The sequence below is a fragment of the Phasianus colchicus genome, chromosome 8 (assembly GCF_987193195.1).
Source record: "Phasianus colchicus chromosome 8, bPhaCol1.hap1.1, whole genome shotgun sequence".
NCBI lineage: Eukaryota > Metazoa > Chordata > Aves > Galliformes > Phasianidae > Phasianus > Phasianus colchicus.
The window spans coordinates 3,702,590-3,725,540 of record NC_143443.1 but is presented as its reverse complement, the minus strand read 5'-3'; the positions used below and the strand labels follow the sequence as shown (position 1 = coordinate 3,725,540).

At 41.3% G+C, this 22,951-nt stretch overlaps 1 long non-coding RNA gene across 1 annotated transcript in view; it reads right to left on the bottom strand.

Moving 5' to 3' along the window:
* Nucleotides 1–20,952, bottom strand: part of LOC149916980 (uncharacterized) — an 86,719-nt gene extending 65,767 nt beyond the window's left edge. The window contains exon 1 of the long non-coding RNA XR_016468514.1: nucleotides 20,893–20,952. This is a non-coding gene — a long non-coding RNA (uncharacterized LOC149916980). The remainder of the gene's footprint in view (nucleotides 1–20,892) is intronic.
* Between the last annotated feature and the right edge of the window lie 1,999 nt (nucleotides 20,953–22,951).

Genomic DNA, 22,951 nt, shown 5'->3' with positions numbered 1-22,951 from the left:
TCTAGTGGGAGGCAAAGCTGCTCATGGCAAGGAAATTGGAAATAGATGATCATCTTTAAGGTCCCTTTCAAACTAACCATTCTATGATTCAATGATTTCTGGCATTTCTTCAGCATAATATTGTTCTAGTCCTTTTTGGATAAGAGTTTTCTTGGTGGTTTTTTTTTTTTCCAGTAACTTTTCCATTTGGTTGATGTCATTTTACTGTTCTGTCCCAGTTTTGTGTGTACAGATGAACTGTGTTACACAATTGTCATCATCTGGAGGCAATTTCAGTGTCTGGCTGCACATCCACAGTACTTCAGAAGCTGGAGCCTAAAGCCAGGCTTGTGAAGGTGGCAAGCACTCCTGACAGTAGCTCTGCACCTTTCAAGAGTACCAAGGACTTCTATCTTTTAAATGTTACCAAAACAAGGTTACCACCAATTTGTTTTCTAAAACTGATTGTTGTTACTTTTGTTTTTATGGCTCATGACATTTAAATAACTCAATAGGAGGGGATTTTCTACAGGGTGTCATTCATATACTACCACTACCAAGCGACCAAGTGTCAGCATGCAGCAAATTTTACTTAAGCTGTCACCTAGAATATATGCACTTCTCCATTTGAAGCACCACTGTCTCTCAAGACAGGCAAGCAATATGATATAAATATGCCTGCAAATAAGGAACAGCCTGCCTTCATGACCTTACATCCATTGTTTCACTTCCCATACTCAGTGGTTTTTTTTAATTATTAATTACATGATTTTGGCAGCACAACTTTAGATGATCCTGTAGCACAACTAAAATACCTATGTTACTTTTCTTTCCAAGACCCTTTCGGAAAGCATTATATAACTACTTCTGCCCTTTCTCTCAGAATTGCTTGTGGTTTTCTTTTTTCATTACTACAGGCTTAAGGTTTTGTTGTTCAGTTTAAAGCCAGAGGTACTTGAAATAAGTTTTGATGAGGCTGCCCAGAGAGGCTGTGGATGCCCTGTCCATTCCTGGAGGTGTTCAAGGCCAGGCTGAATGGGACCCTGGGCAGCCTGGTATGGTATTAAATGGGGAGTTTGTTGGCCCTGCCTGTGGCAGGGGGTTGGAGATCCACGATCATTGAGGTCCCTTCCAACCCAGGCCATTCTGTGAGAAGGGAAAATGAGACCATTCTCATTTATGTTGTACTTCCACTCCAGGAATGCAACTGTCCCAAATATGGGTTGGCTTTCAGCCTTTTCCTAATATTCAGTACATCAAATCATAAAATAACAGTACTAAAGAAGAGTATTTTAACTGCTGATTTCACCCAGTCATCTAAATCAAGCACGCAGCAAAGACTGACAAGAAAAGTTCACATGAGAAGCAACTTCCAGTGAGCAAACAGCCCCTTCATTCATGTTTAGCAATTCAAAGGAAATTGGATGAATTTAAATTAAGCAAAACATTGATTTTTGACTTCCATTCTTTCCTAGTCTCGGTCGCAATTCAATGCACCTGAAACACAGATTCTCTGAGGCAACGAACAGGCACCAACAATTACCCTTTTCCTGTTCAAGAAAGCACAAGAAGGAAAAGATCAATAACCACAGCACACATCTTTCCTGAGCACTCTGCTCAACATGGGCAAGATCTCACACATGCTTTGCTGGGCTGGGGATCTCCTCCAGAGCCAGGCCTGGGGCTGAGACTTCCATCTACACAGAACAGCACAGCTACCACTGTTCTGGCAGGTGAATTTCTTAAGACAGACCAACATTGGTCCCAACATCTACATCCAAGCCTCAGTTTCTTCACATTAGATGGGTAACCATCATTTTAGTAAAAATGAAAGAGGTAAAACTGGGTAATCATTTAATTTATTCCTAAGCCTGTTTACTTTTTACTAAAGTACCTTTGTCTTCTGTGATGTTTGGAAACCATAAACACCATTTCAGAGACTGAAGACTTAAGATTCAGCAGTTCCCCCAAAGGCTGACTTGCCCTAAATCTGCTTTTTGCCTCCCTAGTCATTCAGCAGTTTTTCCATTTGCCTTGCTTACATAAGTGCTCTTGAAATAACGTATGGATTTACTGTAGAAATTCAACTGCTCACACTGACCGTGATTGCAAGCGAGCACACTCTGACCTTGAAATATCTCAGCAATTTAAGTTTTCCTAAGTCTCTAAAAGATGAAAAGAAACATTTGATCAAAATACAGTTACCAGTGCAACTCATTCAGGTATGTCTTCACTGTGAACCACCTTGCATATCAAACTCTCTTCATCTGTACATGCAAAGCCTGAGCCCAAAAGCCTCATCTGTTATTACACTTCACAGAGGAGCATTCACCTACATAAGAGTGATCTTAAGTGTACAAATGAGCTTGTCTTGTACTCAGAGCAAGTTTATGCTGTTAAGCTATCACATCTGGTCAATATTTAATTTAGAGCAGCAGACAGCGTGGAGCAGGCTGATTGTTTGCTCAATGGTTGGAGGAAAATCATGTGCAAAAGAGCACAGCACAACAGCGAGAAGAAAAAACACGAATATCAGCTCTTTAAAAACAGATAGTTTCATTTCTTGCTTGTCTGGCTAAATAAGAAAAACATAGATCAATACATACAAAGAAAAGTGACCTAACTGAGGTGTGCCATCTTGGCTTGAAAAAAATAAATCTCCAGTTATGCTAAACTTGTTTTCCACCAAACGTCAACTGTTGATCTCAAGGAAATAGATAAGCCAAAGAGTAATTCTGGGCTACACTGTTTATTTGTAGTTTTCAAAAATAAAACTCAGTTCTCCATGCAGTCAGCAAATTAATAAGTCCGTAAATCAGAAGGGATGTTCCTGCTAATCCATACGGAATAATGAGCAAGGCTGAGTGTACAGCCAGCATTCACACGGCCACGGCTCTTTGCAAAGGGCAACAAATACATCAGCTGTTATTGTTAGTTAAATCTAAAGTCAGAAACAGATAGAAAAATGGTTTTTGAGATATTCTGTTAATATTTCTTCAAATTATTGCTGCAACCGTATTTTGTTGTTTGTGGCTTGGGGTATTTTTTTGTTCATTTGTCATTCACTACTGATAACATTGTTGCTACCCATTTACCTTTTCCTCAGGATAGCATCCCTTATCTCTATTGATATGCGTTTTTCCTAGGCTCTCTCTCTTCCCCCATTCCTTCTGAGACCCTAAAGTAGCCTGCACATTGCCTAAAGATTATTAGCTTCTAGTTAATTAGTTCTATTATAAAAGACTCCAAGGGAAACCGCTAAGTGGGAGAGCGCATGCAGACTAATTCCGATACTTAGATTAAGATGCTTTAAATTGGCCCACCAAAGAAACCTAGAACAACAAAAGCCCAGATATTACAACTTAAGTCATCTTCAATCTCCCGTTTTCTTCTATTACATAATTTACAACTCAAATTTACAGGGTTTAATGTGCACCCCCCAAGCGCAAGACAACTTTACTTAAGCATCCAATTTGTCTGCCATTCATCAATGCCCTCCACGTGAACCTCATGGCATCACAGAGACATTTCTATCCCCTGCATTCACAGTGCTGGAGTCTCCTGAGCCAACAAACTGTCAAATTAGTGCCAACTCATGACAGCTTTATGATATGTAATCTTGTTCACCAGCAAATGGTCTGAGACCCCCTGCTTGCTACTGCTGTCAAACAAGAAATGCTTTTTTCTCTCTCTCTGATAAATTTATATTTCGAAAGCAAATTCCAGCAGGGAAAGTAGTGGTTTTGCCTCGCAAATATCTTGCATAAGTAAATGTAACAGCTCTCCCTTTGTGCTACTTTAAAAAAAAAAAAATCAGGATTTTAACTTGAAGATAAATTACAGGATTGTAAAATGGATTAGACTAATTCCAAGTGTATGTTGTTGTGCTGCTCCAAAATACACGTGTAACTAATAGCAAATCCTAACACTTCAGCATTCTATCATTATTGGCACAGCACTAAAAGTATTTTGCCTGATGTCCATGGACCATAAAGGCCACGTATCAAAAGTGGATGTGCAGATAAAGCCAGTTTCTCCAAATGTATTCAGAAATAGGAGGACTTGAACTGATAGAAAAACAGTTCTTAAGCTTTCGAGACTCCAACTGGGTGACAGAATACCAGAAATTAGGGAAGTACCCTTCTACTCTCATTTCCCCTATGCAGTGCATCATCTGAGGAAACAGTCTTTCCTTTACATTCGTTTGAATAACTTAATTCTAGTCATTGTAATATAAAACAATACATACAACAACTCAGCTAGCAGATCTGTATCCTGAAAATTTCAGCTTTTACATCCCTCTTTGTTCAAGTCATCTGATATTAGCTGCCTGCATTTATTCCCTAATCAGCAGCAGAATTAACCACAAGCAGCAGCCAAAAGAAAAAAAAAAAAATGTGTGCGAGAAAAGCTTAAAAGCAAGACTATTTTCAGTCTGCATCATTTATTATTCAGCAGGCACACAGGCTGCAATTCTGCAAAGTTCCCACACAGAGTACCCTAGCACAGTCAGTGGAAACACCAAGAATTACAGGAACAAGCCCTGTAAACAGGATCTGAAAATTAAAAACAAAACCCAGGAGAGACAAAAATGTAACATTGTGAAAACATCAGCAATGCTTTTCATTTGAAAAGACTACCAATACAGGCTACCCATTATACAGGTCCAGGTATTGCACCTGTGCTAAAAAACAGACTCTGATTCTCTTCTGAATGTTTCTCTGCCCTACACAACACCAGAAAACAATAATGCTTTTTCTTAAGAGAATACTTCCATAGGTGCAATAGCACATCCCCAGAATTCGCCAATAGGTTTTAACAAATGTAGTGCTCCTAGGTCTGATACCTCCAAATTACTCACATGAGAGACCACCTGGACAATTAACAGAGAAACTTTCTCAATCATCCCATTAATCTCTATTAGTAGACATTATGAGGCCACGTGAACCTGGGTGTCTGAATACACCTGATCCCTGCCTGCACGACTGTCTGGTGCTCAGCACCTCACCCCACACCCACAGAAGAGCAAAGCCAAGGTCCGCTGGAGACATTTCTCTGCAGTGCACTCAGGGTTTAGTTCACAAGTGGACAAAGTCATTTTCCCAAGCCTGAATGCTTCCCACTGATGCTACCTGTGGATGCTGGTGGCCTCTGCTGATGCTCACCCACCAGGTATTGCAGCAGCAGCAAGGCAGAAACACTGCCTGAAAGCACATTTCTCATCAGAAATAACGACCAACTGTTTCTGAAGCTTTAAGATCAAAAATGATAGTAGATATTGTCCCTCTCTACTCTACCCTTGTGAGACCTCATCTGGAATCCTGTGTCCAGATCTGGAGAGCCCCCAGTACAAGAAAGACAGGGAGCTGTTGGAGAGGGTCCAGAGGAGGGCCACAAAGATGATCAGGGGACTGGAGCACCTCCCCTATGAGGACAGGCTGAAAGAGCTGGGCTTGTTCAGCCTGGAGAAAAGAAGGCTGTGGGGTGACCTCATTGCAGCCTTTCAGTACCTAAAGGGAGCCTACAAACAGGAGGGGAATCAACTCTTTGAAAGGGTGAGTGACAGCAGGACAAGGGGAGATGGACGTCAGGGGGAAGTTCTTGACAGAGAGAGTGGTGAGGTGCTGGAACAGCTGCCCAGAGAGGCTGTGGATGCCCCGTCCATCCCTGGAGGTGTTCAAGGCCAGATTGGATGGGGTCCTGGGCAGCCTGGGCTGGTATTAAATGCAGAGGTTGATGCCATGTCTGTAGCAGGTGGTTAGAGATGCATGATCCTTGAGAACCCTTCCAACCCTGGCCATTCTGTGATCCTGCTATTTCATAAACACAAATAAGCTGTCTTTTTTTCACCCTTGTCCCTAAAAACAGTACTTTCTAACACTGTTCGTAATGAAACCCAATAATTAATGGAAGCAAAGTACTTTCTGGAAATGCCAATACCAATATGACAACAACACATTTTCAAAAATTGTTTGTCCACTGGAGCTTCTATTACAAAAGCAGCTGCCAGACACCAGCTAAAGTGAGGTACTGTGAAGATAGCACCTCTTGAACTGCTTACAAATCTTTAACGTAGTCCTTTTATGTTAGCATTTGCCATATTCAGATACAAATGAATCATCATCATAGAATCACAAAATGGCCTGGGTTGAAAAGGACCACAAAGCTCATCTGGTTTCAACCCCCTGCCATGTGCAGGGTCACCAACCAGCAGACCAGGCTGCCCAGAGCCACATCCAGCCTGGCCTTGAATGCCTCCAGGGACGGGGCATCCACAACCTTCTTGAGCAAATGCTTGAATTATGAAAAAAGAATACTGTTTCCCATGTAGTTATTCATATTAATATGACTGCAAATGATTCGAATTCACTTTCATAAGCAAAAAGTGAAATTAATTTGAGTTCCTATCACCAGGGACTTCAACACAACAGTCAGCTTGCCACCTTACAAGAGCCATAATTAAGATGCCTGCATCTGGGAGCTCTGCATATAAAGCCACCTGCCCACCAGCAGCTAAGACACATTACTTGGTCTTTCCTGTCACAACTCAGCTTTCCCATTACCTGCCACCTAATGAAAAGCAAAGATGAAATGACCTTTCCACTCACAAGTTAACAAGTTGGAATTGCTGCTCCCTTCACACACAGACAGCTGGAGACTTGAGCAAAACATGATCTACAGCTGCATTTCAGTAACACGAAGCATAACATTAAGCAGGAAGTTTTTCAGGTTCTTTTTGTTAGCCTTCATTGTAAAAGAGAAGCCTGAAGTTGTAGGCCAGTTAAATCCCTGTTGTTACTTCCTGTGCATCACCACACAGGAAGGCACCTCTAAAAGACAAGGGAGTGCAAGGGAGGAACATAAGTTTCTTGACACAGTAAATGGAATCTTAGCCTTCCTGCACCCATTCAGCTGCATCACCTCCCCCGAACAGATATCAAAGCTCTGGGTATTGCAGTACATTTGATATGCAGTACAATGTAAGTTTATAAATACTCAAGTACACTTAAAAGGTGCTTAATCATTGTGGTCCAAGATCCTTCAATGAAAGCTATAAGGATGCCTAAAACATCACTATTTGACCACAGACTGTAGCAGCAAACATCTCCATAGTGTAAAGCTAAGCTTGAACCTTTCAGGGTTTGATCTTAGTTGAGAAACCTGCATTTATAGTCCGGGAAAAGCCTCAACCTTTTACATGACCTACAATTATAAACAGCAACATAAACAACACTCACTGTCAACAGCCACATAAGCCCTAACAAAAAAAAATTGATTGCTACTGCAGATTTGAAGAACATTTCTCTGTAAATCCTTCAGATCTCAGGGTCTGCCACAGAAAAACAGTAATGAACAAAAGGATATATACACATACATACATTTTTTTTTTTTTTAAGAGAGAAAAAGAAGGGAAGGAAAGTGTGAGCTGGAGATTACCGAGCATTTGTTCTTTGGTGCCACCTGTGAAAGGCTCCTGAGAGCAATCTGTATTTATCACAGTTGCCAGACTCGATTAAACTTCAGTGTATGTGCTCCAGCTCCTGAGAGCAGGTAGATTGCTTTCATGCAGAAATCAGTTCTGCAGGGAAATCAGATCAATAAAGCCCTCAAAATGTGCCACAGCTCCTTGCTAATTTTCCATTGCTTACCACTCAATAAACGAGCATTAGCCAGCCTGCCTTCCCTTGATCAAGCATGTAGTTAACATTCCCTAGAAGAATTAATCTGCTCTGCTGCACCAGGCATGCTTTTCCCTAGAGGATCAGAAAGAGCCAGTGTTCCAGGCATCACTTCACTTAGAATTCTATTTGCATCTGGACTTCAGATAAAGCAAGACGTTAAAACAATACTTCTAAATAAAGAAAAGCATGATTCCCATTCATTCTCCCTTTCGTGGAAAAACATTAATTCTCACCACCATGCTAATGCTTCGCATCGGTTTTCAAAAAGCAGTGCTCACTATTAATAACAGATGCTCCATTCAACTAATCCTTCACATATCCTGTCATTTGTTTTGGCTTTCAAGCTCACTGCTCTTAATGGATTCTTTTTTTCCAAATAATGCACATCATCTCATATCACTGCAATAGATAGAGGTGCCTCTTCTCTTTTTTCTCCCCCTTACGCTCACATTGTTCTGATGCACAGATCTCAAACTACTTGCCATGACATGTTGAAAATAATACACAAATAAACCTTACCTGAACAAGATACTGTACCTACAGGTGAACAGAGAATGAGTTCAAGAACATAAGCATGGTTTTATAGCTGAGACACTGAATGAATTTTGAGACTGTACAGTTTGGCACCCAGACAGGTTTCTCTTGCAACCTCATTTAAGTTCATACTCCTTCAGCTACTGCTTTCTTATCTATAAAACAAGATGAATGACACTGTCCATATGTTTATTTTATTTTGAGCAATTTTGAGGCTTAGAGCATTCTGCAATTTCTGATGATCAATACTTAATCTCAGAAGACAGACTGATAAGCATCTCTAAAACATATCAAGGAAGAAAAGCAGAAAACGAGTCTTGCAAGTGTTCCTGGTTTTGTTCATAGCATGATGCTCCTTGACACAATTAGTCAGCAATAATTAAAAAATGAGTGACAGACAATTCACTCCCCTCCAAAAAATTGCAGCCAGGACAATTTCTCCCTTTTTCACTGACAAACCTGTGATATATTTATAGACATATCATTAAAGATATACAGATAAACATAAAAAATAAAACAAAACCTAGCAATAACTTGTCTTGGCAGCCTACATAAAACTGTCCATTTTAAGCTATATCTTTTGTAAGGTCAACGTGCCATTCTGTTTCACTAGAAAACAACCCAATCTACATTGAGTTCTTAAAAAAATAGATCTGCAGAATGTTCTGATATAATCCTATCCTAATACATATATAGGATACATGCATATAGAGAGAAATAAGCATTTAAATCCCAGAGCAGAACCTCACGTTCACTGTGTAAAAAAACTGTAGAATTTGATCACTACTGTCTTTAAAAAGATAGTGAAAGTACAAATAAGATGCCCAGGAAATCTTCTGCCCATCATCAAGAGTTAGAGTCTATGTGACAATATAACATTTCCTACATGCACATTCTTTACCTTATCAATTTCTTGGATTAACATTGTTCCAAGAAGGCAGCATATGATCCTCATGTTTTACTGCAATCAGCAATAAACAGACACTTTTGTAGCATCACACACATAGAAGCATGCATGCAAAGGCTCAACAGATATTGCTCTGGCATCATGCCTGTTTAACTCCAGCTCAGCCTGTGCACTGAGAACATGCTACTTAAATCTCATGCTTCAAATTAATCATCCTTCATCTAGGCCATTTAAGTAACTATAAAATGGAGTCAGTTTGTGTAATATCACACAATCATAGAATGGTTTGGGTAGGAAGGGACCTTTAAGATCACCTAGCTCAATCCCCACGCTATAGCCAGGGACACCTCCCTCTAAGACCACGTCCCTCTAAGACCACGTTGCTCACAGCCCCATAGAATCTATCATGTCCTGTGATCTGTTACGCCCTTAAAATTCAGTTATGACACTTGAAATTGTGGTTTTAACATAACTTGCTAGCAACAGCAAGAAGAAAAAAAAACAAAAACATGAGTATCACCTGCAGTTGAATGCCACTCTATGCATTTTTAAATCTTCGTTAGAGGCTCCTGGAAAAGAGGGGCTTGATGATATTAGTCTTTCAGATCACTAACTGCTGAGCATTGACATTATATAATTTGGAATGCCTTGACAAGGAGGAACAGTGAAACAGACAAACACCCGTGGCTCTAGCTCTGTCTGACTTCTAGGGTACAGCTTTTCTCTTGCAATCATCTCTCCGATTCTGCAGATCTCTGAGGTAGGTGAGACAAAGTTTGTGACACAGCTCACTAATAAAGAGAGACTGCTATGACTGCCAAGTTTCCTGTTCCTGCAAGTGCTGGCATCGCTCCTGGAACAGGGAAGAACAGTCTGTTAAAGTGCTATTGTCTCCAGTAGCTCAAACATCTGCAGGAATAATGAAGGGATTTGTCCTCCTTTCCCTTTCCTTTCTTGCACTTCTTGGCCACTTTTAGCTACGAGCACTTGTGATGTTTGTGTACAGGCTAAAACAGCAATATTGCCTTAAATCTGGCAGCAGAGAGCTTGACTTATTTATTTAGCTTTAACTCATAACACTAAGCTTCTGTAGCAGCTTTTCAAAGCATTCGACTGAGAAATCATACAATAGAACATGTAAACATCTTCCAAAAATACAATTACATCATCCTAAAGAGTAAAAGGGCATCAACACATTTTATTAGTAGCAACTGGCCTTTTCTCCTTGTCGAAAGTAAAGCTTTGGAGCAGTTCACATAAGGCCCAAATCTCCTTGCTGAAACAGTTCAAGAGGATCTGGGATCAAGTTGAGTATATGAACTTATCTAACACTGCTTTGCATCACAAGTTTTCAAAATGTTTGTCTTTCATGCAGCGTAAAGCCAATGTTACACAAGAAGGAAGTCTTAAATATTTTCATAACATATATGCTGAAACAACTTCAGTAGTTGCAGTTCTCCTCAAAAATAACTCTGCAAAGCATTTAAAGCCCGGACAGAAATTATACCAGAACTGATATTATCTGAAGTGAGCTGCCAATACAATCAAGTTTGCCACCAAATCTTATGTCAGCTCATGTTCTGAACATCCTGGGCCATAGTGAAGTATGTTTGGTCTCTACTGAAGTTACACACATTTCTATGTCTCAGTCATAAGCTTTAAAGCTAGTAGGTGAAAGCTGGAACAACTTGTGAGAAGAATCATTAGCCCTCACTTTGGACTACTTAGGTACATCAAGAATTGATACTACCTACCCTTTCAAAAATCTCACCCTATAAGCTCAATGAAGAAATCACAGGGTCATTGAGTTCTATAACAGATCAGGCAACACCTACCCAGGCTGGCCTCAAAATCTGCTCTAAAGTAACTAAAAAACTGCCATTTATTCATTCTCAAGATCTATTTAAAAGTTCAGCTGGCTTAGGAGGGGAAGCGGGCATCCTCTCCATTACAACAAATCAAGTTTTCATCTGAGGAAAGTTTTAACACACATGAAGTGCAGCCATCTGACATCGGAAGAGAAGCGTACAGCACACAGGTCCTGGCTATATTAGACACACCTTCCAAGCTGAGATGTAAGAATTCACTTCCCTTCTCATTTCTCAGGTCAAAAAGTGCTAGCAGTACTTCAAAAGACAGTGCATGCTCTCAGCTGGATAAGTTCTTTCAGTGTTGGGGGAATTGAAGTCCCAAAGGAGGCTCCTTTCTTCTAATAAAAGAAGAATTTTTGGCTGCTGAGGGTGGCAGGGCTGTGGGAGATTTTTAATGAACTCGAGTAGTCATAGTGTGAATTAGCAGCTGTGTCACTGGACCTGGAGTCAGGAGAGATATACTCTATTTCTGGCTTTCTGACCTCAGGCAGATAGGCTTTACTTAATTATTACTGCACCACAAGTAATTGGTAGCTGCAAGATCTTGGAATGCAATACTTGCACAGTACTGTTAGCCATTTTATGTCTCTCCTGGTTTAGTAGTGAAACAGAAGATTCCTCAGCTCTTCTGAAAAGGCAAAGTAGAAAGGGAGGACAACACCAGGACCTGGATTCACAAGGTGTCCCATGCTTGCACAGTGAGGAAGATGCAGGCACCATGTGAGGAAATGAATCCAAAAAGCAGGATTCCCCTGGTCATAGTGACCAAGCAAGGCATAGCATGCAGACCAACCTATCTCCAGACACTTCACTTCTCACTGGGTTATCTAACTGTTTACAACCTGGTGGCATCGTTGCTGATGCCTGTTAGCTTCATTTACGGCTGTTCACCTAGTTTAATCCTGCAGAAAGCTCAATGACAACAATTAACTTCCATCTCCTTCACTTCAGTCCTTTAAGACGGCTTGAGGTATCCTTCTCAAGATCCATTCAAGATAAAATATCCAATGGTCAGTACAGCAGAACCTCATTATTTGAGGATGGGGGGAAGGAAGACGGAGTAACACTAGAAATCATGAAGTGACTTAAAACTAAATCCAATATATGAAGCTACAGAATTCTCTGGAACTTTGCTGATCACCATGAAAGGCATATTTAAAGAACTGAGTGAAAAGTAACAAATTGTATATGCAGTGGGTCATACCTTGCCTTCTGAGAGCAATACAGATGACTTATATTTTTGGAAGAGAATTAACAGGAGACTGTCAATCACTTTGCAACGCGTTATAAGAGAGAAGCTAAACTCCCAAATCCTAATAAAATTCAGAGACATTCCAGAGTCTTTCCTTCTGGTTTTGCCAAGTCTTCCCCCAGCTGGTGTTAACCCCAACAATCGGTCTCTGCATTAGGTTCAAGCTGCATAAAATCTCAGTGCGCTGAGCTCTCATCCTGCACTCTAACCAGTAATGTTTTTAGTTCCTATGTCAATATTTTCTCTAGCTCAGGTCAATGTTTGTTATCTTGTCTTTCCTCATAAATGAAATTAATGCTGCAGTAAGAGCAAACCATCCAAATTCTATCATTTTCGAAACATAAGCTCAAAAAAAAAAATTCCCAGGTGTCTTGGAAAGGAAAATATCCCAGCTCTGAACTTTAGAAAATGAGTGTCATTTTTATAACCTGCCTATAATTTCAGAATTACATTATCTGACATCTTTTTGTTCAGAAACTTGCTCCTGGGTACTAGGATGCTTTATCCTCATTTGTTGCATAGAGAAAAAAAGGCTGGAGAAGCCAACGAGCAAGTTCCTACTACTACCATGAAAACAGATTGTGTAGGGCCAGATATTTACAACATCTTCAGTCATGGAGAATTCAATTGAACTCAAGTTCTTCCCTGTCTATCTCCAAGTTGGCAGGCTGGGTCCTCACTGCTGTCAGCAATGGCCTGGCAGAGGGTTGGAGGTCCAGCCTAATAACAAGCAGAACAGTGCTGCCTGGTCACTGCATATATATGCAGCCATCAGCCAGCCTAACACTCCCTCTTGCAGGGTAGCAGGGGAACAGGCATTCATGACTTCAGCTCTTTATAACAGATGAAAAATGGCAACAAATCAACAAGACTCCCCCTTTTCTCAATACAGAAAAGATCTTATCTGGAGCAGCACGTTTGCCTGTCATACAGCTCATCCTCCCTCCCCTCAGAGAACAGTTTAAAAAAACTGGGATTACTTGAGAACTCTAACTATGACTTAACTGCTGAAAAACACTGACTTTCTGACCCTTGCAGCCCTTCTCCTGCACTCCAAGAATTCTCTGAGGAGAGCAGAGGACAAACCAGGCAAGCTATCACAGGCCCCCCCATCACCCCCTGCTCAAAATGCTTGGTAGTGACAGCCCTGAAATGCAGGAGCCCTTTCTCCTGACGGCCCAAGCAGCACTGCTAACAGCCAAATCAGCAACATGGTGGCAGCTGCCATCTCCAGATCTCATGTGACTGATGAACCAGAAGACCTGGCAAAGCCTTAGAGATACAGACCCCTAGGCACAGACAGTATTTCCTGCACAGAACTTCCTTTTAGTTCTTATTTGATGTTTGTGACATAAGATTTCATCCACTGCACAGAAAAAAAGAGCTGGGAAAACAGAGTTCAGAAGATAACAAAAGAAAAAAAATAGAAGGAAAGTGCAAGCAGTTGAAAATCTGCATCTCCTGAACAAAATAAATTGAACTATTTCTGTTTTTTTAATTATTATTATTTGTTATTACACCGTGTGGTTTTAAAGAAACAAAACTGTATTCTTAGGCTTTGGCACTAACTATTCACAAGAGCATTGCATATGAGAATGGTACAGAAGATACAAGAAATATTTTCCCCAGAATGAGACCAAATGGATACATTCATCAAACAAATCATTTGAAGAGAGCAGTTATCTGAATGAATACCTGGAGCAGCACAATTAAGAGCTCTCAGTGGGACCACTGACCTGTAACAAGGGCAGATGCTGTACAAAACGGGCTGCTTTCTGCACCCCACTGTCCCACTCACCCAGCATCCAGGCCCATTTCATAGGGGATATGAGTCCCCAGGTGTCCTTCTGCCTTTCAGTATTCCTTTTCTATCTTGACACCAATTTAAGTAGGCTCCAAAGTATAAGAAAGTCTTTGCAATTCAACTCAGCATCTCAACTTCAGGAAGAGATTGGCAACCTAAGACTTTTATTTCTTTCCATTGATAAATAACTGTTACAAATGAATGCCTTTAAGAGAAGTGAGAGATCAACAATATGACTGAATATCACACATAATCCCTAATATCAAGTCCCATTACAGGCCATTTATTTTAGCTTTACCACATCTGTTGCTGACAAATTTAGCAATGGAAATAGTTTGAGGAGCAAACAGGGTTTAGCACAATCTACACATAGACAAAAATAAGTAATAGAAAATATGCAATCAATCTCTCAAGTTCTTCTCAAGGAATGTGTAAAGTTGCCCAACTCTTTTAGCCTGTTGCACAGAAACAGCTCTCCCACCTAAATACCCTGGGCTAACAGAATCAAAGAATGGCCTGGATTGAAAAGGACCACAATGACCATCTGGTTCCAACCCCCTGCTATGTGCAGGTCGCCAACCAGCAGACCAGGCTGCCCAGAGCCACATCCAGCCTGGCCTTGAATGCCTGCAGGGATGGGGCATCCACAGCCTCCTTGGGCAACCTGTTCCAGTGCCTCACCACCCTCTGGGTGAAAAACTTCCTCCTGATATCTAACCTAAACCTCCCCTGTCTCAGCTTAAAACCATTCCCCCTTGATATTCTGCACTATTCCCAGACCCATAGAGCAGAGCAGGAATTCACTGAAGCCTGCAACGTGCAGAAACAAATCTCACCAACACCCAAATTAAAAACATCAAGAACAAAGGGTGTTGAAGTTAAAACAGATGCTTTTAAACAGGTATCACTTTAAAGAAATGTTAGCACACCTCCTTGGCTCAGGTGAATACAAGAGACGCTCTTTCAAACACAGCATGACCAGACTTTGCAGTATCAATCATTTCAGCGATGCCCACATCTGAAGTAACAGGCATTCCTCAAACTATGTGACAAAAACACCTCCCTCCCTCTGCAGTAAACGGGTGGCTTGCTCTCAAGTCCCTGACCCCACTTCTTTCATGGCTCTGCTCTCACACCTCTCACCCAGCTTACAGCAAGACACACAAATATTCATAAGTAAATGTGGTTGCAAGTCACAGCGTGCTGCTTCACAAGTATTGTACTGTCTCTCACCATATAGGGTTGAACCTCAAGAAGCTGCCAGATGAGTTTTGTGGTCTGAACACTGAAAACAAAGCTGTTATGATTAAACCTTAAAACTTTCTCTGAAAGAGGGCTTCGGGCTGACAGTGAGCCTCCAGGCCAGCTATTTCTTTCCAAATGTCATTTCCCAAGAGGCAGCTGATGAATGTGTATGCTGGTCTGTTTCTCAACTCAGATTTATTATATTTCTGAGAGAATAAATCTTAATATTATGAAAAAAAATCGATGTGAACTTATTACAAATGCATAGCTTATAAACCTATTTTTAGAAGTTAGTTGAAGCATCACATTTCTACAACTTTACCTTAAACAAGAAATCAGTCTTCATTCCTGCCCCAAGCATACAAGCAAGAGGCATCACCCCCACGTGCTGCTGCTCAGGGATCACCAAAGTTCTGGCATGGCAAAAGATCCATCAGAGAATGGGGAAGACCACCAAGGCCTCTGTCTGCCCTAATAACCTCAGGTCTGTCAAACCACCTCTTCATGTTTCCCATCTCTGAGCAGTCACCAGTCTTACACCCATGGGACATCAAAGAAATGTCCCTTGGCCATCTGAATGCAATGATTCCATTCAGCTAAGCCAAATGGAATGACTTGTGCACCACACGTTAGTCTGGAGCTGCATCATATCTGTAGAACAAGCCTCCAGTAGGAAAAAAATGGAGAGGGTGGGAAAGAAAGAAACCACCAACTTGTCTCTTCAGAAATACTCGTCCCTGACTTTCGCAATGCACTTAGCAAATCAAAAGGCTGAGGGAAACAAAATAAAGAAAAAAGGAAATGTCGTTGCCATTCTTGACGATATAATTGTACAAACAGTGCAGACCATTTCCTGAAGTTGCAATACCACATTCTTCAGGAAGCAAATCTGTAGGATGCACTCTAAGTATGCTCAGCCTCTAAGGAAGCTTAGGTTAAAGAGCCCTCTACTGAAACCTATGCACTCTCACAGATTTGCTATACTTCCCAACTTCTTTCTCCTTCACTTCTCAGAACAGCTGTATTGATTATTCAAGCCATAGCTTGAATATGACCTCCCTCTACAGCAACTAGAGTCAAATCCCAGAGATATTCACAAGTCTTATTTAAAACACTTTTTCTTTCGACAGTAATGGTGCTTACTAAGCCTGAACTCCTAACCACCCAATAAAATCAGAGAAGAGTCTTCAAGATCTACATTTATCTAATCTAAGCTTAGAAATGTACGTGCACCAAGATATCCTTCAAGCAGAAAAGAACATGCAGTTGTTCTTCCTGAAATCTGACAATCCATTTAACTGCAAGCACAAAATGCTGGCTAGTTCTTTCAAATATTATCTTCCTGGTTTGCCTCTGAGTATTTACAAACATTATGTCTTGTAGAAATCCATCCTTTTCCTACTAACAAACACAGAGGTGTGCATCACCTGCAGCTTGTTTTTTTTTTTAATAACATCTTTCAGCACGATTTCCCCTCTGAATTAGCTAAATTTGTCCTAAACAAAATCACTTCACTGCAACCATGAGGAAGATCCGTATGTTACATAAGATCAATTCATGTCATTTTCAGTATAAAGCAGCACGAACAGATGAAAAAGTATAATAGGAGGAAAATGGAACAGAACTGAGAAAGTGAGTTGTATGCAAACTTTGCACTGAAAGCAACCGAAGAATAAAGCGTATGCTTACATGACGCAGTGAAGGATAAGAGGACAAAAGAATGAATTGGGTGGACATGAAAAATTGAAGGCAAGACAAATTCGGAACTGATGTCAGGCCACACATTTTAATTGCGGAACTGCATGCCAGACATTAACACAGAGCCGGGGTCATTCAGAGACCAATCAAAGGGCATTTGGGGGACATGAGCACAGGGGCACGGCAACTTCATGCAGACAAGTCTTAGCAGCCTTTTCTCACTCGTGCTACTGCTGCGTCATTCCAAACAGCACAGATAGCACGGGCTGTGCTGCTCCTTCAGGGAACAAAAATTAAAACCAAAGGAAGTTAATAGCCATACCATCGAGGCTGTCAATCGCCAACAAGAAAAACTGCAGGCATTCAAAATAAACTGCCCCTTCAGAGCAGAGGTCACTCTGTCAATATCAATCTTCTCATTTCGATGCACATTAAGAGCTATTGCAGTATCCCCTTTTATCCTATGACTGCGAGTTGACCTTCGTGACATTAGTGAATACAATATGGTCATTTAAGGATGCGGTAATTATTGGTAACTGCACTAACTAAGTTAGTAGCACACAAGACACCATTGCTTTGGTTTGCATTGCCACCTGGTCTTTGAGATACTTGTTTTTATTTCGTGTCCCCCTATTCAAACTGTACTCATGCCAATTATTTTCCATTTGACTCTCATGGCAATTAACACGAGGAAAAGATTATTTTACCTTTAGAAGAAAAATATTTTCCTTCAGAAATTTTCTTCATAAGACATCCTGTAATACAAACACAGGCACCTTCACTCTTCCAGCCAGCAAGCATCTACTTCAGAATCATGTTTAAAAAGAAAAAACAAAGAAAAGCAGGAAACAAACTCCCTGTGGCTGTGTGTTGCTTTGCCTGATCTTGTCAATCACAGAAAAGTCATTTGTGAAAGGGAATATCGTATATGTACTTCTACCTTTACCACAGTATCATAATCTTTGCTGTCTCACATTTGCTCCTCGTATCAGAACACTAACAAATGAATCAAAAGACTTTCATCAAAACGTAACGTGCAGGTGGGTCAAAAAGCAGAGCTCCTGTCATCAGTGCCACAGTCATTTGACAACATGCACCCCAAGGCCTCCGGCACTCACCAGCTCAAAAGCAGCCAACCCTCTAAACTGCAGCACCCTTTCACCAGGCTGCAGCCTGCTTCCAGCATAAACCAAAGCTCCAAGACTTGAAATTAGGAAGGGCAGGTGCTGTAGGGGTTTGTCTGTGTGTGTATGTATGCAGGTACTCATCTCTTGCGTGACATCCAAGCAGCCACAGGATGGCCAGTCCAGAAGCTGGCCTTGCTGGGAGGATATCCATCAACCTGGACACGCATTCCAGATGCTGTGCCGCTGCTAAACACGAGTAACAGCACTTCCTTATACATCAGCTCCCCTTAGTTAGAAATCAGTTTTGCTGATTTACTGGCCAGGACACATAATGTGATCACCACAGAGATGAATTTTTGTTAAAAGAAAAAAAAAAAATCAATAACAACTTGGGCTGGCAAAGGACCTTGGAATTGATTTGGAGACGACATGCTGGACTTAGGCCCAAGAAAAAGATCCTGGCCAAAGAGAGTCTAATGCTTTTAGAGTTCATTTAAAGATGACCCCAAATTAAATTTCCAATTGTAGGAGCCTAATTCACTCTAGATTGTTTAGCAATACAGCTAAGAAAAAAAAAAGTCCCAACATGAATATCCTTCAGAGGTTTTGCAGCTCAGCTTAATAAATTTTTAATCAGACCTTGTGTATTCTCCCATGCTTGTTCATTTAGGTTGCTGTAAGTTGTCACATTCTGTTAAGCCCAAAGATCAATAAGGAGGCAAGCTTCTCTGACAGCTTGCAAACACTCCCGTTTTCTTCACGCTGTTTCTATTCAGTGCTTCTTTCTTCATAGATACACCCACATTTTTAAGGCTATTTATTTTCCTTCTAAAAAAGAGCGTTGCCACCTTTTTAAACTAAGCACCTAAAAACATTTTATTTTGCTACGTCTCGAGCAAAACCTGAGATGGCTTTAAAGACTGCCACACGCTCCAGACTGCAGCAGTTCTATCACATCTGATTCATCTGCAGCACAGACTTCACCTGCAGACTGTGCCAGAGGCATTTGCTTCAGCAACTGTGTGAGAAGTGAGTATTAACCACACACTGACAACCCACCGAAAGGTCACTGAGCCAGGCCTGACTGTGAAATGCCACTATAAACATTCAGGAAAAGATCTGGAACACTAGAAAGGCAGAGGTGAGCACTAATAATTCTGATGCTGCTCAGAGGGTTTCAGCAATCCCATCCAGGCCTGACTGGTACCTCTGCACAATTCCCAATACAAAGCCCTCGTGTTTAATAAAAGCTGTAAATACAAGAGTGATGGAGAAAGGGAAAATAAAGGGGAAAAGGGCTTATTTCAAGAGCTTTACTCGCTTTGACTGTGACTTCAGCTGCATCTTGACAAACAATTGATGCCAGTTATCATTCATTTGGCAGAATATTTTTAAATCAATACCAGATACAGATCTGATTTCAAATTAGCGAGATCACCAATGAATTATACAATGAGAATGATAGCAAGTCTCTGCTGGCACCAGGCTTCAGCGTGCCACCTGGCATTCCAGATTGCACTGATTCCAGCCTGCGCAGATCCTCACCACCTGGTGCACTGCAAAATGCCTTTCCTGCAATACTGCAAGCCTTTCTGAGCAGCCCTCTTGGAGGGAGAGCCCTTCTGTTTCCAAGGTCACCCACATTTCCACATAACAGCCTTATAGAAAGACTGTTCAGCTAAATCAGACTTATTTTTTGCACCTCAGCACTGCAAGATCTGTACAGTGTTTTTGCCTGTCAACCATTGACCCTCATAGCACACACATTCTTGTGACCAGAAATAATTTTTCCTATTCGTTCTGCTTGTTGACAACAAATATAGTCCTCCTGGATGTGATCCACAGTGAACACTCTTAATCAGCGTACGCATCCCTGCATCAATCTCACTACTCGTGTGCTACTGTAACTCCACTTCCTACAGCACTGAGCATCATTTCTCCACAAGAAAAATAATGAAACAGGTCCTTTTTCGACTGACAAGTAACTCTTAAGGACTCATCTCATTTTCTACTTTTTTCAGTCAACTAGCACAGCAGCTTACCTGTTTCCAGATCACAACTCAGGGGGACACAAAAACTTACTCACACTACACCTCTTACGCACCTTAGGAAATTCTGCTGCTCACAGAGTTCAAAACACCTCATACCACATAATCTAAGTAACAAACTCAAGTTCTTCAGCATGTACAGAAGAAAAAAAAACCATCCCAGAAATCACCCAGGGGAAGTCATGTTGCTGTGTTAAGCTATAGACTATTTTGTAATCCCAAACAACAACAGATGACCAACTGCCCAGCAAAAGAGGTCAGATGCCTGACCTACACTGATGCCTGACCAACGCTGAGGTCCAGACCAGCTTCCCTTCAGAACTCCCCTTAGAGCAGAAACAAGTCACCGCTATTGCTGCAGGCAGGCAGCTGTGCATTGCCATTTATCTTCTTAAAAACTAGCAGCACAAAGCTGCAGGACTAAGGAACACAGAAAAACAGAAGCTACAAGCCCCAGCCAAGGCCCCTCAGGGAGGCTCACAGGGGCACAGCACACAGCATCCAACACTCCAGCTCTCACCAGCAGCCCAGGGCACTCAGCAGCGGGGCCCCAGGTTGGCACGCAAGGTTCAGACCTTGCAAAGAGAACAAAAAAGGCACAGCCCCTTAACTCTGCACCTCCAAGTATCAAGACTGAAGCCAAATTCACAGCCAAAACACACAGCTTGATTTAGAAAACCTTTTTCTTGAACTAGCCACCAACAGAAAAAGGTTGATAAAAACCAAAAAAAACCTTTCCACTCACCAAACTTCATCGTGTCCTTGAAGTCCAGCAGCTTTTCCCCTATACCCTCAGCCTTCAAACAGATCAGCCGCTGGCGGCAGAGTGGCTGAAATACCTGCAAAACAAGGTGTAGCAGATCAGTTATCACTCACCCTAATCAGGCACCTGTGTCTCTCCTAGATCTAAGCCCACAAAGACCTACTAAAGTTTCCTGGGTCTTGCTAGCATGACAGCTGTGGGGCGTTAAGGGATTCAAATGCAGAGGCTCCTTGTGCAAAAGAGGAAAAAAAGGCATGTAAAACAGCCTTGCAGTTTCAGTTGTGTGTTAAAACAAATTAACGAGCTGAAAAAAAAGATCCACAGCGTGGCGTAAAACCTGCCAAAATTAAGTTGTGATGTATCACTGTGATTAAACAAACAGCAATAACCCATGTCATTTAATTGATAGGTTAAAAATATAAGTAATTAGTGCTTTGTGTTACGGAGCTATAGCATTCTAAATCCACTACCAGGAATGCTAGATCGTGTTGTCATGCCATTGCTTTATTTCTCACCTTGACCAACAGAGATAATTTATGGTCTCTGTTATTAGAATCGCTTAGAGACTTCTTAAGTCAACACAAGTGAAAAATGTTGAGACTCTCAGAGTGCAAGCAGAATAAAAATGCAAAATGTATTAACTTTCCACGTCAACTATGTCTGGAAGGAACATAGGATGCTAACCACACTCATCTCTTCACTGGTTTTGGCAAATTGTCCTTTCCAAAAGCCAACTAGTAGCATGGAAAAAGTAAGTGAATGTTAGAGAGCGTCACAGAGGTGCAAGAATTCCCTACCTTTAACAGTTTATAATCGGAGGTTTACAGAAAATTAGCTATACTTTTCTAAAGCTTAGCAACACCTCACTCACTAGAAATTAAACCTTGAGCTCCCAAACATTGACATCTCTGCCACTTCATAATAACAAACTTTAAGTGAGGTAAACTAATACCTTTCTATATTCATTAGGAAAAAAACCAACCTGCTTCCAATCTACTGGAACAGTAGTTTCAGAGGCGAAAGTCCACTTATCCTTGCCTCTCATAATATATGGTCATTTGCCTCAATGAGGACATTAAAATTCCAGAACAGGCAGATCTGCTTCACCTCTCCAATTTACCAGACAGGCTGCTTTGGAGCTGCAGCTGAAACCCCAATGGCAGAGACCATCCTCAACATAGCATACTGTAGGTGTGCACCCAGTGTACAAGCCAGCCCGAAGCTTGGATGCGTGTTCAATGTCAGTGAGGTGAAAGAGCAAGGAAGGTTTTCAGAGCGTGTATTATGGGTGTGAATGGAGCAAGATAAGTGCTTTTGCAACACAGTCCCAGAGAAGTCACTTCTGGGCTAGGGGAGTAAGATGCTGGGCGAGTTCTGCTTTAACCAATGAGTCAGAGTTAAATGAAGAGCACATTTCCCTAACAAGACCTTCTCCCCTCTATAACTATATGATGAATTAGGTTTAGTATCTATTTCAGTTCACTACTTGAGATGATTAAAGTGGTGTCTTTCAGTTTTCCAGGAGCAAAAGATTGGATCCCAATTGTTCTTACTTGCAAAGCCGTCTGAGACTAATGGGCATCGCTCCATCTGAGAGACAAAAATCTGCCCTTCCAGCTGAGACCGTAACCCCCAAGTATTGATCAAACGTCCACCTCCCTTCTACATAATAGAATTTCCCGGTGAGCTAATTGTTTTCACTTCTTTCATCTCTGTAAATGAGGTCAATGGCAAGGGCAAAGAAGAAGGAATTAGCTTTGAGTGTTGTTGGCTTCAAAGCAAGAGAAGATAGAGCTTCCAGATTTCGGAGCATGCCGTACAGAGTACATAAACCACCATGGGACTTTCCAGCCATTCTACCCATAGAACTACATCTGCTTAGGACAAGGCTTGCCCTCACTGCCTGAGGATTTACGCTTTCTCCATCTGTCGTTATGATGTGACAATGCCACGTGTGGGTCAGTGATGGCCTTAATTCATGCTGTCCTTCCAACAGCGACCAGCTATCACCCACTGCATATCAGTGCCTCAGCTTTGTTAC